Genomic DNA, 22,343 nt, shown 5'->3' on the forward strand with positions numbered 1-22,343 from the left:
ATAGCAAGTTTTCTTAACTTACTGTACATCATTTCAACCATCGGTGCCCATAAAGCTGCTTTTTTTATGTTTTGCTTTTTTCTATAAAGGTGATCATCCTGACCACGCTACCTAGTCGTAGCTCCCTAGAAAAGTATCCATCTGCATTATTTTTCTTTCAGAGAAACAACAGATGAGCATTCTCCTGCATCTCCTTCTGGCGTATAATCATCTTCTCAAATAACCCTTCCATATAAATTTGGGTCAGGGGAATTTCTATTGGTTTTTTGTTCTTATTTTGATGCAGTTCAGGGCTTTAAACGACTTCTCAGAGTCCAATGCGCACTTAAAGTTAAGTCCATTCGTTATTGGATCTCTGTAATGACACTAAATATTGATCCCTTCTCAAAACTTAACACGCATAAACATGAGCAACAATCTTCAGTAATTCGTAATAGGGTATCAGCTCCATCTTCATGGGGGCCCCGGCATTATCAATTTGAACCTATCAAACTAAACTGTACAATGCGTGATCTTGTTTGAATGATTAGTGCCTAATCGGTTAAAAACTGTATTCACAAAAATATTATACTTTGTGTGTGTTGTTTCGATGACTTTATCAGTAATACTTAACTCCCACACATGAAAGTGGATCCATCTATCTGCATGTAGATTTTTTTTCTCGCCCATCTATGGCTTAAATTGAATAAACAGATGACTAACCAGTTGCAACACAGATGCCACATCTGTTTAAATTATCAAACAATTATAGATATCTATTACGACAGATGGTCAATTTGTTGCAACATATGACTTATCTGTTTGAAAAATCAAACATATATATCCATCTATTGTAACAAATTGTCAATATATTGTAAATTAACATACAGATGGAATATATTTTACAACAGATTACCTGTAATACCCCAAAAAATCCAACTCAATATTAGCTCCATGCTTCAAGCTCATGCATAGTACATTATGTCTCCTTGGTAGTTTCATGATCAAGGTTGATGTGAATTAAGGTCTCAAATACGTCCTAGCTATTGTGCAAATCAAAACATTCCTTACCGATTTAATTCTTGAGAAGGATATTGGTATCATCAACTTCAAACGAGCATTTATCTCATTATACTATGAATTTTTTATCCTATGACCTACCAATGGATAGATAATTTAATAATATTTTCGTCGATACCAAATTCTCCTAAAACGAACACCTGGTGAAGAAGTTATGGATATTTTAAGTTTCTGCTGTAAGACGAATGCCATTTCGGTGCATGGCACGTCGCGCCGGAGGCCAAAATGGCACTCGTCAATTTCCAGAAAGCCTTTGTTACAGCCCTGCTTCGCACCAAGCTTCCAGGTCACAATAATTGGTATTTTACCTAGCTCCACGTCGCGCTGAGGCCCTAAATCGGAATAAATTTTGTATAGAATTCAATTTTTGTTTTAAACTCCTCAAGGGCAATATGGTAACTTCCCAAAACCCTATATATACTCTTTAAACACGGGATTGAAGCCCCAAAGCATCCCTTTACATTAATTTTATCAAAATTCACTCAAGAACAGTCAAGAACAAGTCTAGGGTTTCCATTGGGGTTTCAAGCTTAAAGCAAATTCAACCGTAGATTCCACAAATTCTTAATCTAAGGTATGCGTAGTGTTCATCTATGGATCCAATCCGTTCATAGAGCTCAAGAACCATATTTTTAAATGTTATTTTGTAAACTTTTTGTGGTGATATAAGCATGTACATGTTGATGATTGTTGTTTAAGTTTCAAAATGATATCTAAAGATGTTTTCATGAAATATATATATGGTTGTGAGTTGAAAAATATGAACTTTAGGTGGTTTGATGTGATGCAAGTATGAAATCCACCTATGCTTTAAAGAATGCATGCAAGGTGTTTGATAAAATTCCTAGGATGCTAGAAACCCATAATTACATGATTCCATGATATCTAAATGACAAGTCCATATTAGCTATACACTTCCATATGAATTTCCATGCTATTTATGTGTTGTTGTTGTGGCATGAAGCATGTGAGATAATGGAAATATGAATTATATACACGAAATGTATCCATGCTCTCCCTACCATGTTGAGATATGAATAAATACATGAATTATACTATCCCCTACTTATACTGTTATGAACTGTGGACTCTAATCTTGTGATCAAGTCATGTCATGTGTGCCAGTTTCCTTCTATCGAGTCCTAGGAGTATTCGTACCCGGAAAATATAGCTGTGTGCCTAGAGCCATTTCATATGCCATGATAAATCTCAGCCAAGCTATACTCTATAGAACTCAGTCAGTCATGTGACTCAGGAAACATTAGAAATCTCATGATCTTAGTTAACTCTCAGATAATAGTACTACTCGTCAATCAATAATGTCAGTTATTCAGTCCATGTACAACCAGTTAAATCATGTTCAGTCCCTTCAGATGGGAGTAGAAGTTAGCACCGAGTGAACCCAAGGATGGGAATTCACTTGCCAGTTCAGGGTGTGATTCTTAGCAGTCATTCTTGTGTTCCAAAACTACATAGCCAACGTAGGTTGAAACTTCTTAACCTGTCAGATTAGGGTTGATGAGGTGGCTTAACCTGCCAGTTTAGGGTCCCACCGTTCTCACTTTGAGTACCTTCCAGATAAGGGTCACTCACAACTGTCCTTACCAGTGGCGCGGTATTGACACCCCTCCAGTCGGGGTAAAGATTGGACCCCAGCTTAGCCATAATGGTATATATGGGGCATGTCGGTTAAACAACTACCTCTCACAGTTTTAGTATCAGTCTCAATAAAATAACTCAGACAGTTCTTCAGATATCAGTATACCAAGACTGTTAGATACAGTCAAATTCAGTTATAGCCCGGGACTAAGAGAGTTCTACCAGATTCAGGACTGCCAGACACAGTCTCTCATGTATCAGAACTACAGTTCCAGTCATGTATTAGCATACGATTTAGCTACCACATACTCATGATCTCAGTTACTATGTATGTATGTTTGTACTCTTACGTTCATATCAGTCAGTCAGTTAGCATTATTTATGCATATAAACCGGTTGCATTATCCTACCTCACTCGTATACTCAGTACTCCAGTTGTACTGACGCATTTTCGCTATGGTGCTTTCTTTTCATGTTACACCATAGGTCCAGATCCACGAGTTCCAGACCAGCAGTAGCTTTTAAGTCTCAGTGTTGCAGTGAGTCCTCATCCATTCGAGGATAATATGATTTGATTTATTCATTTATTACTTCAGTTCAGTTTTACGGAGTTAGTTGGAGACATGTTCCTTCAACTCCTTATTAAGACAGTACTTAGAGGCTTTCAGATTTAGTCAGATTTAGCTATCAGAATCAGTATTCATTTTTATATTTAGTTGTTTTGGGTATTCATTACCCCATGGATGTTACTATATCTCTTCAGTTGAACCTTATGGCCTATATGTTTAGGTTTTCCACGTATTATATGTATATTATGCAGTGTACAGGTACAGATATCAGTCATGGGTTAGCTTGTGGTCCCTCGACGTCATGAGCATTGTGTAGCATTCTGATTCAGAAAATCGGGGCGTTACATTACCCATCTGTTAGATTTATTTTAAAGCAATTTTATTTTTTTCTGAAATACAATAAAGATAAAATATTGTATTTAGATCCGTTTTTTTAATTCTCATAAGCTTTAAAAGTCACCAATTTTATTTTAAAAGAGGTGAACAGTCCTGGCTTTTTGACTAACCCATTCAAATTCAATCTTTTATAAATAGGTCCCTTCTTACAAGTTCATTCTACTCCACTTCTAGATATGGCTGATCCAGATTAGTACAAGGTGATTTATCTTGAGTCCTTGCGGAAACTTGAAAGGCAGATTCATGAACTCCGGAGAGAGTTGGGTGACTTCAGAGCAAGACTGAGGAGGGCCCTACTGCTGCCGAATGACGATTAGCCGATTGACAATAATACTAGTACTAATACTAATATTAATAATAATAATAGTAGTAATAATAATTAGGTTAATATTTTTTTTAGCTTATGTATTTTCTTTTTCTATATCGGATCTACCCAAGGATATGTTTTTTTATTGTATATATTTGTATATAATGGATTCAAAAATCTATGTTTGGTCAGCTTTGGATTTTTAATTCTTATTTAATATTTAATTATCATTCTGTCTATTCCTTATTCTCAACATGTCGACGGTTGGAGGTAGGAATTGAGCATTTGTGGCAACCGAGACATGACTTTTTGATTATTTAATATAAAAAATGGTTCGTAAATAAATAATAAGGATATAAATGATAAACACAATTAATAACCATAAAAGAACGATTATTTAATTTTAATAACTGATCGTGACTTTTCATCATTTTTGTTTTTAAATCTGTTTTGTAAAATTATTTATTTATGATATAATAAAAAAGTCACAACATTGGATTAATTTAGGTATATGATGATTGTTAAATAAAAGGTGAACAGTCATGACTTTTTGTATTTAACACATTCAATGTTGTTGATGAATCAAATTCCTCATCTGTTGCGACTGATGAATCAATTGTTAGAAGAAATCAAAAAAGTTGCTAAAACAGATGATCAATTTATTGCAGCGGATGGTATATCTGTTGCCACAGATCGGTTATCTGATGCAACATATACAATCTGTTGCCACAACTTAATAAAAATGGTTATTATTTTATTAAAGAAACGGTTATTGAAAAGGTGTCTTTGATTTTTTAATTGAGAAAAGGGTTGTTTAAATTTAATAACTAATTAATAATAATAAGCTGTAAAGTCATGACTTGTCACAATAATAAAAATACTCACCAGCTTGATTTAATTAAGTTATTTCTTTCACAGAAAATAATAAGAAAATAAATGATAAACACAATTTATAACCGTAAAAAAATATTATTTAATTTGAATAATTGACGTTAATATTAAATAGGCGACAAGTAGTGACTTTTCACCATTTTTATTTTTAAATTGTTTTTTTAATTGATATAATAAAAAAGTCACCAAATTTGGATTAATGATATGATGATTATTAAAAAAAAGATAGATTATATGTTGCAACAAATAGATTATCTGATGCAACAGGTTGTATATTTATTGCAACAGATGATATATCTGTTGTCACAGATGAGTTATCTGATGCAACAGATATAGAATCTGTTGTCACAACTCAATAAAAATGGTTCTTGGAAAAAACTAATTAATAATAATAAGCTGAAAAGTCATGACTTATCACAATATTGCTTAATTTAATTAAATCATAACTTTTCACAGTAATCAAAAATGTAATTAATAAATGGAGGTGAACAGTCGCACCTTTTTGCCTAACTCATTCAAATTCAATCCCCAATAAATCAATCCTTCCTTACTCAATCGTTCATTCTACTACACTCTATTTATTTATTACATCTTGTATTTCATATTACACCTTCCACCACTTTCTCTTCCCTGAATCAGGTAAGTTTTTTTTTTTTGCTGTGTGTAAATATACCCAATTTGTAGTATACGTTGTATTACATTCAAATTCATTTCTTTCCTTTTATTTTTACACTTTTGTTCAATTCATGTGTGTTCTAGATATGGTTGATCCAGTGTGGGACGTTACTTTTTTGCAAGACGTCATGAATGAACTTAGGATGCAAGTTCATGACCTGCAGTGGGAGTTGGGAGCAGTGAGAGCAAGGATGCTCTGGGAGATCCGCAAACTGAGGAGAGTCCTGCTGCTGTTGGTTGAAGTTTGATCGGCTGGCAATAATAATAATAATAATAATAATAATAATAATAATAATGATAATAATAATAATTAGATTTTTTTTCTTTTAGTCTATGTATTTTTATTTGTTTTTGTTTAGTAAAAAAATTATGTTTGATCGGCTTTGACGTTTTAATTCATATTTAATTTTCATTGTCTATTATCTTCTCAACAAACATGTCGACGATTGAATGTAAAGAATAATTTTGAATCCAGTAGCAATAGAAAGAGTTGAAACATATTGGTTATCTGTTGGGTTTGTGGCAGGAGTTGATTTATGTTGTTCCAAACAGATTACTCATCTGTTGTAATAGATAATCAGTCTGATGCAACAGATAATCAGTTGATACAATAGATTAAATTTTTGTTGTAATAGATAACTAGTCTGTTTCAACAGATAACTCGTTTGTTGCAACAGATTACCCATCTGTTTGATTCATGTTACGGGCACTATAGAACCATAAACATGAATCCAACATATGAGTCTTCTGTTGTAACAGATTACTTATTTGATGCAACATATGAGTGATCTGTTTAAATCGTGGGCACTTATATTGGATTTATGACCGAGTTCTATCCATTGTTGAAAAAAACAGCAGTAGTTGTGTACCCAGATGACAAATTCGACTAAAATTCAAACTTTTACTTACCAAAGTCACCTATGAAGTAATGCCAAAGTAGAAAGCGATGTACAAAATAAAATTTCACCTAAAAATTGGTCGATTAGCAGCAGTAATAGTAAAAACAACAACAACAATGGCTGATAAGAAGAAGATGAAGATGATAATGAAGTAGAAGATGATGATAATGAAGCAAAAGATGATGAATAAAGCAGCAACAACAATGAACAAAAATAATCGTGAAGAGGGAGAAAAAAACAATGGATGAGAAGAGAGAGAGAGAGAAATGCGCCTTTTATCCCTCTCTTTCCTGTTATATTAACTAACATTTGGATCAAAGTGTAAATTCAAAAACTTATGGGTTATTTTCAAACTTTTCCAACTTTCTTAATCTATAATAAAGTAATTGTCACCTACACTCAATTATTAAGACTTGAGTCACCTACACCTCATTTTCAAACTTTTTTGCCACCTACAGCTCAAAGCCCCAAGTAAGTCGCCCATTTTAGATTTGAATCACCAATTTTAACTTGTTAAACGAATAATGCTAACATGTTATGCTATTTTACAAACACTATTAGAGTTTTTCAAACCTCCAAGGAGATAGAAATGCAAGGTATATATATTCATCTGCTACCACGTACAAGGTACACTATTTTCGACGTTACTATAAATTTATTTTCACCATTATTATTGTTACATTACTATTTTATTAGTTGCACCATGATTGTCATCACTTTTAAACGTCGTCGATATTATTATTACCATTATTTTGATTTCTATCATTTCTACTGTTAGCTATTATTATTATTACTAGTATTATTATTATTATTATTATTATTATTATTTCGTTATTATTATTATTATTATTATTATTATTATTATTATTATTATTATTACTATCCCAATTTTGTTACACCTATGCATTAAATTATCACATTTATTTCTCGCTTATTTCCAATTTAAATCTATTTGAGTTTTACAAATTAAGTGAAATTTTACATCTTTTCATATTTTAAATATATCCATACTTACATTTGTCTTAAATAAATTACTCCGCACTTCCAAATAATTTATAAAATTTTATTTAAATATTCAACTATATGCATTTAAGGATAATAAAGCTTCTCCTTTATACTATCGCAATTACAAAAAAAAAATATTTTTTTCAATTTTTTAAATATTCATATAATATACATATACAATAATTACCTTACTTCATGTGCATGGTAGCGTCATGTTTGTTATACCTTAAATTTTCTTCTAAGTAATAAAAATAAAAAATAATAACAAAAGTTTTCTTATCACCGTTTTAAATCAAATAACGAAAATAAAAGTTTTTCCTAATATCTTTCTAAATTGAGTGTAAGGACTATCTTCGGATTGGCTCTGAGGGGTGCCTAACACCTTCTCTTTGGGTAACCAAAACCCTTACTCAGAATCTCTAAATATTTTTGAAAGACCAAAACAAAGTTTTCTACATAAAATGATTTTTCCTAATTTTCCTAAAGAGTTAGTTGGCAACTTTAAAAATGATTTTTAAAACCCAAGAGTCACGACGAATAATGCCAGCCATATGTTGTGTGTTGTTTCAACCGGTTCAAAATAGGGAGCGATACTTATTATGGGCAAGAACGTCTTCTATCCACTCCCAGTAGCCAGATGTATATCAAACCTCACCAAATCCAAATGGAGGAACACGCCAACTGCTAAGGATCCTATTGAGGATATGAGAGCCTGCAATATCAATATTTTGATAGGTAGAAGACTTCAAAAGGAGAACTTTTTCAGTCACAATTTTGCCCGAAAAGTTGTCTATGACGTCCTTAGTTTCTGTTGTTGACCATTCTATGAGATGGAGGGAAGTTTCCAGTGGCTTTCTAACAAGAGGGAAGGCATCAATCACTGGAGGATGAATTTTTAAAGTGAGGGCTTTGGCATGCGAATCTGGTTTGCTTTCCACGATCTCAAGGCAAGGGTATGGTGTTTCACGGTCATTGAAACAGGTCATTATTGGGGACCAAGAACACCCTACACCATTCCTGGGGATTAATAAAAGAATATAGATTAACCATTATGGACACACAAGTTGGGTAAAATAGGAAAACAAGAGAACCTAAAGTTGAGTGTTAAAAAAAAACTAACTATAGCAACACAGGTTAAACTTAGCCGCAAATTTTTTTAGTTGTTATTCCTTATTTCCGGTTACAATAAGCATAATTGCAAAACTTGGTTAAGTCACAACTCCTTGTTGTTACTTATTAAAAAAATGAATAACTTGCGATTGCAATTACATATTTCATATTGCAATAGTGCAAATGTAAGTGAGCAAAAGGCAACAGGCTGCTATGAAAGTTATAGCTACTTGAGAATCAGCTTGTGGATTCAATCATATCAGGCAAGGTCATAGCTACGCAACCTGGCAATCAAACATAGTTGGACACTTTTTTTTGTGGCTACCGAGTGCTTTGATGAATTTTCTCTACAAGGGAAAAATCTTATGTAGGAGTTCTAATGAAAACCTCAATTTTGTATATAAGGAAGGTTATAATAACATTCGAAGAAGAGAACTCCTGGGAATTTCAAATTTCCAGGTAGCTAAAAGCAAATTCCCATGTTTGAAAGATTTCTTTGAAAAAATTTGATTTTTTTGGAACACCAAATGAAAGTTAATATTTGTATGGTTCAAAAGTTCAATTAAATAATCTTTACTAACGTGCAAGGGGTAGTAAGTTAAGAATTTACTCAATATGGTCCTATTTCAAATCCATATGGAGGAGGCCTCAATATTATCTAGTGATTAATGACTTGAACAAATATTAAAGGTCATTTATTTCACGCTTAACCAAGAGAAGAACTTTTTCTGTGTGAAAATATGTAGCGTAAATTTTAGACCACTCACAATCGGCAGTCTATCTAAAAGGCACCGACAAGAAACAAGTACCTTTGAAGTCACAAAAATGAAAACACATTCATAGGTACTTCAAGACTCGTCGCCAAGTTTCAGCAAGCCTACACGTCAACAAGTCTCGAAGTAAGGGGCACTTGTAGACATATAAAATTTGACGGATTAAATTCATACAAAATTTAGATTTAATTCACGATCATTTGGGTTAATTAATCAATCTGGGCCTTACAAATTAGTTGGTCCATTTTATCAAATTCAAGACCAAGGTCTATTATACTTTGGAGCCCAGACCCATGCCATGTGTCAGCGTGACTTGGCGCCCACGTCAAATCGAAGACCAACAAGACGATGCCACATGTACAAATGATGCAAAAATTTCATTCAAATTCAAGAACCAGTCAAAAATTTCCAATTGTCAACGTGACATTTCGTCCAATCAGAAGCAACCAGGCCTACTCTCTATAACTATCAATAGGGGATAACATAACATGCTAAAAGGACATTCCATAAAGAGGACTTTAACAAGCATTGGCAACGTCGGCATTGACTATAAAGTTCTTGCAAGGATCAATCAACGGAGTTCTTCTTCCCAGAGATTATTCCTAAGCGACAAAACACTTTCCTACATTTTCGCCGATTGAAATACGTCTCTAGGAGTCCAAATCATCTAACAATTCAAGAAACACGCTCCTGAAATATAATACCCCACAAAATCGAGTGTCAAATTTAGCTCGTAAAGCTCCATGAAAGATCCCAAGACTTAGAAAATTTTGCTAAGTGTTCAAGATTCAACACTTAGTCTTAGTTTAGACCTCCAAACTTTGGGGATTTATTTGGTGACCTTCCCGACGTCCGTTTTACAATTTTTAAGTTGAATTACGATTGGGAAAGCTCGTAGGATATCCCGGGTGAGTTTCAGAATTTTTGGAGTAGCGTAAAGGCATGTTTGGGTGCCCAAAATAGAAGCCCCGGGCGATTAGCCCGCGCAGCCTGCTAACTCCAGTGTTTGCCCAATTTTTTCAGCATTTCAGGGTCAACTTCAAACGATCATAACTCCCAATATATAATGAAATGTGAGAGCTTCTATACATAAATGGAAATATCTTTGAGTCTTCTTTCCAATGAAATTAGTTTCATCCCATTTGGACATTTAAATAAAAAGTTATGATCAATTTACTTCAGCCTATCAGACAGTCAATTCGGGACAGATTTGACCTTAATTGTTCCTTAGGGCTATTTTGGTCATCTTCCACCCCTATATATACCCGAAACACGGGATTAAGGCTTATTTGCAGTAAAATATATTCCTCTTCTCAAAATACTTTCAAGAACTCAAGCTAGGGTTTCAATTTGAAGACCCAAATCTCATCAATTGAAGAACATAACTCCTCATTTATCTTCAGCATCAAAAGAAGGGTTTCTCTCAAGATCATAACCTATAACAAGAATCAAATCCTTCTTCAAGAATATATGATCTTCAAGTTTTTCAAACTCAAAACCCAATTTATTTTCTCTCAAAGGAACAAGAACCCTAGTCAAGGAATTAAGAACATGTCTAAGAATTTCTTCAAGAATCTTCCACCTAAGGTATGCGTAGTGTTCATCCACGGATTCCTTTCATCTGTAGGAGTCCAAGAACCATGCTTTATATACTATATTGTGATTTTCTTGTTGAGATATGATCATGTACATATTGATGGTTGTTGTCTATGCTTCAAGATATTAATTTAGGGTGATTCTCATGAAATATGTGTGCTTGTAGTTAAAACCCATGAAATTGGGTGGTTTAAGATGACTAAATTATTAAGAACACCTATACCATAAAGTTTGCATGCAAGGTGTTTGACGAAATGCCTAGAATAGGCATAATCATGTTTTCATGATTTAAGAATGCTCAATTAACAAGTCCTTACTCCATGAAAATGCTCAATTAACAAGTCCTTACTCCATGTTTTATGATTTCACGTGAATTCCATGTTGTGTGAATAAAGTTCGAATCTTTACATGTTGTTCATGATACCATGATATTTTGTGGATTCAATTGGTGGAATTGGGTTGAATTATGGTGTTATGGTGTATAAAATTGATCATTAGGCCTATGCCCTAAATAGTGCATGCAAGGTGTTTGTTAAAATGCCTAAGTGAAGAAGAATTGAGCACTTTGACCTATTTGTGATCAAAATGATGATTCCATGCCATATCCATGTGCTTAAGTTGACTCCCATGTTAAAGCTATGCCTACCATGTGTTTGATAATGCTCCTCAATGAATAAATGATGATCAAGTACCTAGTCTTCATGCTCCAAGATTTTGCCATATCTCTTAAGTTATGCAATGTCTACTTGATCAAGATGATTTCTATGCTATTAATGTGCTATGAATATGTTGTTGGCTTGTCATGATATTAGAATTGACCATGATGTTAGCTATATAAAAAGGTTATGAAAACCACATGATTTATGAATTCCCCATAGATGCTATATTATGGATTATTAATGTTGGTCAAGTACTCTTGTATCTCAAGTCATGTCAGTTTCCTTCCATCGAGTCTTGGGGGTATTCGTAACCAAAAACTATAGTTGTGTGCCTAGAGCCATGTCATATTTTCACGATACTCTCAGTTAAGCCATGTTCAATATACTTCAGTCAGCTAACAAAACTCAGTAGCATTTAGTCAGTTAACAGAATTCAGTAGTGTTCTTCTAGTCATCGAAACTCAATAAACTCAGTCCATTCAGTTCAATTAAATAGAACATTCAGTAACAGTTCAGTTAATTCTAGTATGAACTAGGAAATCAGTTCAGTATAATCAGTTCAGTGTCATTCAGTTGGGTGTAGGATTCAGCACCGAGCGAACCCAAGGATGGGAACTCACCTACTAGTAGAGGGTGTGATTCTTAGAAGTAGTCCTTGTATTCGAGAACTTTGTAGCCAGCATAGGTTGAGACATCAATACCTATCAGTTGAGGGTAGATAAGGTGGCTTAACCTGTCAGATGAGGGTTCCTACTATTCTTATTAGAGTACCTGGCAGATGAGAGTTACTCACAGCTTGTCCTTACCAGTGGTGCGGTATTGACACCCTTCCAATCAGGGCAGAGATTGGACCCCAGCTTAGCTATTATAGCGTATTTGGGGCATGTTGGTTAGATAACTACTTCCCATAATTTCAGTATCAGTCCCAGTAAAAGAACTCAAATAGTTCTTCAGGATATCAGGACTGTCAGATACAGTCAACTCAGATACAGTACGGAACTCAGCTAGTTCCATCAGATTTAGGACTGTCAGATACATTTATTCATGCTATCAGTCATCAGAACTCATGTTATCAGATATATCAGTTATCTAATTCAGTTATCATTCATGATATGTTATCAGTAAATACATGTCATCAGTATTCATACTTAGTAGTCATGTTATCACGAGCTCAGTTTCAGGACTGTTATATACGGTCAATCAAATTAGTTCTTTATAATCAGAACTATCAGAAACAATCATTCATTTATCAGTAATATAGTATCAGTCTCTCAGTATTCAGTAATACAGTATCAGTTCCTCACTTATTAGTGAATTACATATCAATATCAGTAAACTCAATCATTTAATATCTCAATATCAGTAAACTCAGTCATTCAGTATCTAAGCATCAGTAAACTCATGTTGTCAATACTCAGACTCAGTAGTCAGTATCACCACGAGTTTAGTTGTAGTTACGTATGTATGTATTCTCACGTTCATATCAATCAGCATTGTTCATGCATATAAAACCCTTTGCATTTACCCTACCTCACTCGTATACTCAGTACATTCAGTCGTACTGACGCATTCGCGCTATGGTATTTTATTTGACGCCATAGGTACAGAGGCACAAGTTTCAGAGCATCAGTAACATTACAGATTTTAGCAGTCAGTGCTCTTCTTCATTCGAGGACAATATTATTATTACTTTATTACAGTATTTCAGATTAGTTTTTCTATTCATGGAGTTAGTTGGAGACATATTCCTTCAATTCCTTATTCATTTCAGTTAGAGGCTTTCAGACTAGATGTCAGATTAGATATTCAGACTTCAGTATTTATGTTTCTTTTTGGTATTGTTATACCATGTTTTTCAGATATGTATCAGTATTGAACTTTATGGCCTTACAATTCATGTTTCCGTATATTTTATGAGATATTATGCAGTTTACAGGTACAGATATCAGTCATGGATTAGCTTGTGGTCCTTCGGAGTCATGAGCACTGTGTAGCATTTCGGTTCAAAAAATTGGGGCGTTACATGAAAGCGCTCGGATCATTTCTAAGTTTAGGAGAGAAGAATCAAGAGAGTTACAGAATTGTAATCACAAGATTCATCAATAAAAATTACTTTTTTTCTTTTATCTATCTTTGCTTGCAGTTAATTTTTAGCATTACAAAAATTTGTTGCAAACAGTCACTAACAAGAAATATGTATGAATGAGGTGATGAACATTGAACATCAATCCATTGTGCATTTTTGTCCATAATTTGGAGCCCATTTACATTTTGATCATGTTGATTTAAAATTGTTTGAAATGATTTTATCAGTATTAGGAGGTACTCCAACATTGGTCTTCTCGACTTTAGGCAATTTGTACTTGATCATGGGAAGTAAGCACTCACCTATTTTTTTTTGTTCATTTGAGTAATTTTCCAATTCCAATTTCTCAAATATCATTCTACTTATCATATCACCAAATTCTAATAATTTTTTTAAAGTAAGCACTAAATCATTGCAAATCAAACCCATATATAGATGTTGACAATAATAAGTGGAGTAATTATGAGTTTACAAGCTTGCTAAATATAGAGCACGTTCAGAAGAATAGAATTAACAAACGTCTAAAATAATCTGATAGCAAGAAGAAAAAAGGATTGCAAGAGATATTAGACACATTAACTGATAAACCATATATATATATATATATATATATAGTGGCAGATCCACCTTGTAATCAGGGGGTTCATTCGAACCCCCTTTGACGAAAAATTATACTATTTTTATGCTACTCTTTTTACACGGTCAAAAATATTTTTATGTGTATATAGTAGATGTTGAACCCCCTTTGACTAGTCCGTATATTTACTTCTAAACCCCCTCAATGGAAATTCTGGCTCCACCACTATATATATATATGCATGATTGTGGGTGACAAAATTTGTGCATGAAAGTTGTGAAGAATTTTACATTACTCATCCGATATTTAATAGTTTGGCACTTAATAATTGGCTAAATTTGTCAGATTCACAAGGAGGAGGATAATAGTTCACAAATCAACTACTTGAGGGTTAATATAATACGAATTTACAGTGACTAAAATCACAATTATCAATATTTGAGTAGTGTCAAAATCCATTGTCTAGCTTCTTCCATATCTGACTGTCGTAGTTCCCTTGAATTTGAATAAATCATTTGATGATCTCTTGAATAATAACTCCATATAGGGTTTCCATTGATATAATTATTTGTTAATTCTTGAACAATTGTAGATATTCCAATAATTCGTTTGGTTTCTATAATTAATAACCATTCTACTTTTTCCTCTTTTTTGTTCACTAAGTTTATTTACTATAAATGCTGGACTATTGTGTTTACTATTACTTTTTTGTATATATTGTTTTTCTAATAATTCATCTATATGCATTTTAAATTCTTTTAAATCATCAAAGTTATATATTAACGGTTTTTGGGTTATTATACTATTTTTATCTATTAGCTCATTTTTTATAGTAGTTTTATATTTTTCCCATCCTTTTAATGGATCTTCACTGTATAATTGTCTTAATTTTTTCTTTATTATTTCTACCTTATCTATTGAAAATATAGTTATTTCTTCTTTATTTATTGAAAATATAACTAGTTCTATTGTATCTTCAGTATTTTTTATATTTTCTAATTTTTGTGTGATTTTTTCACTTCCTTTTATCCAATCAGTTTTCTTTCTTATTTTATTAATAACTCTTTTTGCTCTTACCTTTTGTTTACATGGTGTTGTAAACCACCAGTGTGTCCTAACTATTATATGTGGGTATAATTTATCTAAAAATGGCATTCCTAAAAGTATATCTTATGATGTTAGTTCATAAAAAATGTACAAGTAGGTACGTGTTAATTTAGTTATGAGAAATATTAATTTAGTTATGAAAAATGTTAGAAATGTTAATTTAATTATTAATTATGATCTATTATTATTTATGTTGTTATTTATTTTTTAAAAATGAGAAGACCATTTAAAAATATAGAAGCTTTTAGAAAAATTAAAGAAACTTTAACTAGTTACTACCCAGAATATATGAAGTTAAATAAAACAAAAGAAAACCCCACAGATTAGCTTATTTAATTACTTTAATATCTAGCAATGAGGCAAAATTAATAATTCATTTAAAATCTAGAAGAATGAGATATATACCACCTAATTTTGATAAAATTAGATTTCGGTATCCACCAAAATATTTTAAATATTGTAAAGATGAATAATATAACAAAATTCCAAAAAATATAAAGAACTAAAACAAATAATAACTGAAAAGCGAAGAGAATTAAAAATAAGAAAAGAAAGAATATAACAGATTGTAGGAGTATGTCAAAAATCAATAAATGCACAAAAAGAAGAAATATCATATTTAGAATCACAAATAGATAGTCTACAATACATATATCAAGTAGATAAAATGAACAAAGAAGAATTTATAATAGATGAAAAAATATATGAAAACCATGAAGGATTAAAAATAAGAATAGTATTTTCCAATTTAGGAAGAAAATATAAGAAAATAGGTGAACATTTATATTTAATGTTAGAAAAAGAAGAATTAAAATTAGAAGATAAATTAACAGTTATAGTAAGAATAGCAAAAGAAAATGAAGAAATAGATAGGCAAAAAGAAATAGATCAAATAAAACAACAGACTACAAAAGAAACACGAAAAATAGAAGAAACTAAAAATAGTAAGATTGCTGAATTGGAAAAAAAATTACAAATGCTAAAAGATCTGTATGAAAAAAGACAGAAAGAAAAAGAAGAAAAGAATAAGAACAAAAATTATTAATTGAGATAAATCAATTTAAAGAAAAATTAGAAGAAGAAAATAAAGAATTAAAAACTAATGAAACAAAAATAAATGCAATAGATACTGAAGAAACAGTTAATTATGATTCGGAAGATAGTGAAACATATACAGAAATCTTAACAAATATAGAAAAATTAGAAATTAATGAAAAACAAGAAGTAATTAATAAAGGAAACTTAAAAAATATAAACACGGGAAATAAATACTCTTGATAAAGAAGACGATGAAAATATAATACCTAGTACATCAGAAATAAGAAAACCTACATATCATTATAAAGATAAGTTTTAAAAAATTTAACCTAAAAAATGAATATAACAAATGGACACCAAAATAGATAATTAATAAAAATTATAACTTCTTAGACTTAGACTGTGTAATAGATGTAGATAAAATGATACAATCATGGATAGGATATATAGAAAAACAATATTAAACAATGGTATAAATGCAATAGATACACCAGAATATATAGAAAGAAAACTAATAGGAACAGCAAAATTATGGTTTTCAAATTTAACTGAAGAAAGTAAAAAGGTATTAAGAGATGATAAAAAAATGGAAGGAACAACAGTAACTAAACTAACACCTATAGACATATTGAAAAAATATGAAATAGCTATAAGAGATGAATTTAGCAGTATGACAACAGCAAAAGAAGAACAAAATAAAGAAAAATATATAGATAGAAATTTAATGTTAAAACTAGCAATATGTAATATGTGTTATATAGATGAATATACATGCGCATTTAAAGAATACTACTATAAAGGAGCATATAATACAGAAGCAAGTAAAAAAGTGAGCATATTATATTTTAGTAAATTACCTGAACCATTTAGTTCAAAAATAATAAAGAGTTGGGATGAAGCAAAAATAGTAAATACCCTAGGAGCAAGAATAAAATTTTTACAACAATGGTATAGAAATCTATGTGAAGGACAAAGATATCAGAACATGAACATGAATAAGATATTTGAAAAACCATTTATACTAAAAATACAAAAAGACCTCTTGTTCATACCCCCACGAACTACAACATATCGAGAAAGTTTAAACCAAGATAGAAAAGCCTATAACCATATAACTCGAGCATACATAGAAAATATCCACAAAATACAAACTTATCTAAACCTTAACCCCAGAGCTACAAATATCCAAGAACCAAACACAAACTATATAACCCAAAAATTACAAGGTTACAACAAGTTAATCGCATTACCGAAAACCAACCCAAGCTTAGTTAAAACTTATTTCAGTTATGGATTATTAAATACCGTATATACCCAAGATGGAGATGAACTAACAGCTATACTGGAATTATATAGAGAATTCGCCACCTATAAGAAAATAACCAAAGGAAATCTATTTTTTTATAAAGTTTTACACTGCACCAGCAAAGATATTATATGACGAGATCAAACCAGTTATACAAGTTGTAAAAATAGGATTAACCGGAGATATGATTATACCGGAAGATATGGTTCAACAGCCAGAAATACCTAAAGTTGAGATACCTGATTTTTATGCAAATAAATGAATTATTGAATTATCTACAATTGTTCAAGAATTAGCAAATAATTATATCAATGGAAACCCTATATGGAGTTATTATTCAAGAGATCATCAAATGATTTATTCAAATTCAAGGAAACTATGACAGTCAGATATGGAAGAAGCTAGACAATGGATTTTGACACTACTCAATCCAGAAAAACAACCAACTACAAGAGCAATTAGGAAGGGATTTATTTCAGAAGAATTATTAACAAGATATTGCAAGTTAATTGGACACAAATATCCAGACCATTTATGTTCGAGATGTAATGGAGAAGATAATATTCTCCCGGAAGTTCAACTAGAATAAAAGAAGATAAGAACGCCAGCTGGAAGATATAAAGAAGATAGAAAGTAACGGAGCAATGAAAAATAAAGACAAAGAAGACAAGATAGAAAGCAACATGTGAATAGTTTTCTTGACTTTACTTTACGTAAAGATATTGTATAGCTTTACTAGGTTAGAATTTTTCGGCAAGTGCCATTATTATAGTTTTGTCTTTTTATACTTTAAGTCTAGTCTAGTTTAGCCTAAGTCTAATCCTTTTCAACTTTTGAAAAGGAAGACTTTTTTGTAAAGATATGTAGTTTACGTGTAAAACGTGTAAAGTAGGAACAATTCTTTTCCTCTTATAAATATGTAAGCCATCCGGCTAAGTTAAAGGCAAGACTTTCATGTGTTGAAAGCAAGTCTTCTCTTTTGTACACAAAAAACTTTTGAATATTTAATAAAATCAGATATATTTCTAAGGAAAAGCTATAGATGAACAAAGTCCACAATTATCAGATCTACCAGAACAGGTATATTCATTTATAATTATGAATAGCTAAATTTATAAATTCTTAACAATCATAATATGATAAAATAAGCTCATGTTAGTTACTATATAGTAGAATTATTCAAAGAATAATATGTTACAAAGTTTATTAGCAAAGAGGAAAAGGAGAAAAATCCCTAAGGACTATGCCATCCTAAAGGTGAAACCGGTGAGGCAAGAAAGTCGTGTTAGGGGAGTAGCCAGAGTAGAGACGTTGTTTAAGGGAAAAGCATCCAGACTACCATGCTAATAGTGACAGAGTAACATAATTATTTAAGAATAATCTGGTATATAGTGATCTAAGATGATCATATTTTGTTATGTATATGGTTGAAAGGAATATTTTGAAAATAGCATCATATGAAAAAGAATGACTACCTACTTATCCGATGAAATGATAGATAAATTCAAAATACTTGTTTTGTATGTACTTAAGGATATAGAAATAGTAGATATAAGAAAAATCATATGGGAAAAAATATTTGATAAATATACTATGACTAGAATAAATTACATACCACACCTACCTACCTACTCCTATATATGCCTACATGTCAAACCTACGCATCAACCATGATAAACTATTGGAAAATGGATATAAAAAATATACAATTAATAGAAAAACTAATGAAAACAAATTTAGAAGAATACATGAGAACTAAAAATATAAAATATATAGAATACCTTAACGAAAATATGGAAGAATTAAAAAGATTAAAACAAACAACTAAAGAATATTATGAAAAAACAAATGACAGATTACTTTAAAATACTTGTTTTATATATACTAAGAGATATAGAAATTATAGACATAAAGAAAATAATATGGGACAAGATATGAAATTATGAAGAAGAAGAGTTATCAAGTTCTATAGAAAACTTACACCTATATAATGAAAGTTATTGCTCATATTTAGACAGTTATTATTCAGATGGATATTATACAGATTAAAAATATTAGAATATATTAAAAGAGTTAGAGAAAAACAAAGTTGGCTATACGAAGAAATTAATTATAGAAACCAACTTAGAAGAGGGAGAAAACAATTAAAAGAAAGATTAATTTGGATAGAAAAAACATAAAACAACTAGAGTTAAAAGATAGTTTAAAATATGATTTAGACATAGAATTATTCATAGAAGAAAAAGACCAGATAATTAACGAAATAGATATCCTAGAATTTAATATCAGATATAGTACAATTAGAATAAATTATTACAAAGAAATTTGCAGTATTACAACTACTTTAGGATAAAATGATAAACTACGAATACTTAGAATATTGGAGAAAAGATATGGAGGAAATAAGATTAACAGAAATACTTATGAAAGAGAATCTACTTAACTATCTAAAAACTAGAAATATGAAACATATAGAATACCTTAAAAATAATATGGAAGAATTAATAAGGTTAAAACAAAAAGCTAAGGAATATTATAACATAACATTTCAATTAACATGATAAAACAAGTAAGTACTAGTTATCCACGCAAATTACCCAACTAGTTATCCACGTAAATTACCCCAAGTTATCCGCACCCCCTACAATTGGTATCAGAGCTACGTTATTTAAAAAATATACAATTAGGTATGTATTAATTTAGTTATGAGAAATATTAATTTAGTTATGAAAAATGTTAGAAATGTTAATTTAATTATTAATTATGATCTATTATTATTTACGTTGTTATTTATTTATTAAAAATGAGAAGACCATTTAAAAATATAGAAGCTTTTAGAAAAATTAAAGAAACTTTAACTAGTTACTACCCAGAATATATGAAGTTAAATAAAACAAAAGAAAGCCCCCACAGATTAGCTTATTTAATTACTTTAATATCTAGCAATGAGGCAAAATTAATAATCCATTTAAAATCTAGAAGAATGAGATATATGCCACCTAATTATGATAAAATCAGATTTCGGTATCCACCAAAATATTTTAAATATTGAATAATATAACAAATTCCAAAAATATAAAGAACTAAAACAAATAATATCTGAAAAGCGGAGAGAATTAAAAATAAGAAAAGAAAGACTACAATATAACGTGATTGTAGGAGTATGTCAAAAATCAATAAATGCACAAAAAGAATAAATATCATATTTAGAATCACAAATAAATAGTCTAGAATACATATATCAACATGATCTATACACCATCAAGTAGATAAAATGAACAAAGAAGAATTTATAATAGATAAAAAAAAATTGTATGAAAACCTTGAAGGATTAAAAATAAGAATAGTATTTTCCAATTTAGGAAGAAGGTATAAGAAAATAGGTGAACATTTATATTTAATGTTAGAAAAAAGAAGAATTAGATACAAAATAGAAATTACAATCATTTTTAGGATTAGTAAACCAAGTAAGAGAATATATACCAAAATTAGCAGAAAACTTAAAGTCATTACAGGAAAAAATAAAAAAGGATGTAGAGTATAATTACAACGAAGAAGATAAAAAATAAGTTCAGAAAATAAAAATACTTTGTAAAGAATTATCAAAATTACAATTCCCAGACGAAAATAAAAAATTTACATATATAGTAGAAGTAGACGCAAGCGAATATAGTTATGGAGGAGTACTTAAATATAGATATGAAAAAGAAAAATTAGAACATCATTGTAGATACTACTCAGGCACGTTTAATGAAACAGAGATAAAATGGAAAATAAATAGAAAAGAATTATGTCCATTATATAAATGTTTATTAGCACTTGAGCCATATATTGTATATAACAAGTTTATTATACGAACAGATAATACGCAGGTACGTTGGTGGTTAACAAAGAAAATACAAAATTCAGTTACAATAAAGGAAATTCGGAGACTAGTATTAAATATATAAAATTTTACATTTACAATTGAAGTAAGCAAAACTAACAAGAATGTCATTGTAGATTACTTATCAAGACAAAGCTACACAGACTGATATAATAGAAGATGATGCTTTAGAAAAGATACCCAAAACCCTAACTACGCTTTCAATGAAAGTGGACAGTATGGGTAATGAAATAGAAATAAACACAATAGATACTAAAGAAACAGATAATTATGATTCGGAAGATAGTGAAACATATACAAAAATTACTAGATGATATACTAGATATATATCTAATTGTATAGTATACATAGATGATATACTATTATATACAAAAACTAAAGAGGAACATTTAAAATTACTAGAACAATTTGCAGGTATAATAGAAAATTCAGGAATAAGTTTAAGTGAAAAGAAAGCTGAAACTATGAAAAACCAGATAGAATTTTTAGGAATACAAATAGATAAAAGTGGAGTAAAAATGCAACAACATATAGTACAAAAAATAATAAATTCAAAAGAAGAATTAAAATTAAAAGATAAATTAACAGCTATGGTAAGAATAGCAAAAGAAAACGAAGAAATAGATAGGCAAAAAGAAATATATCAATTAAAACAACAGACTACAGAAGAAATACGAAAAATAGAAGAAACTAAAAATAGTAAGATTGTTGAATTAGAAAAAAAATTACAAATGCTAAAAGATCTGTATGAAAAAAAACAGAAAGAAAAGAAGAAAAGGATAAAGAACAAAAAATTTTAATTAAG

At 30.6% G+C, this 22,343-nt stretch overlaps 1 pseudogene; it reads right to left on the reverse strand.

Annotated features, from left to right (window-relative positions):
• The window catches only part of LOC107841347, a 75,556-nt pseudogene that overhangs the window by 47,524 nt on the left and 5,689 nt on the right, over positions 1-22,343 (reverse strand).

This window comes from Capsicum annuum, chromosome 9, assembly GCF_002878395.1.
Source record: "Capsicum annuum cultivar UCD-10X-F1 chromosome 9, UCD10Xv1.1, whole genome shotgun sequence".
Taxonomy (NCBI): Eukaryota; Viridiplantae; Streptophyta; class Magnoliopsida; order Solanales; family Solanaceae; genus Capsicum; species Capsicum annuum.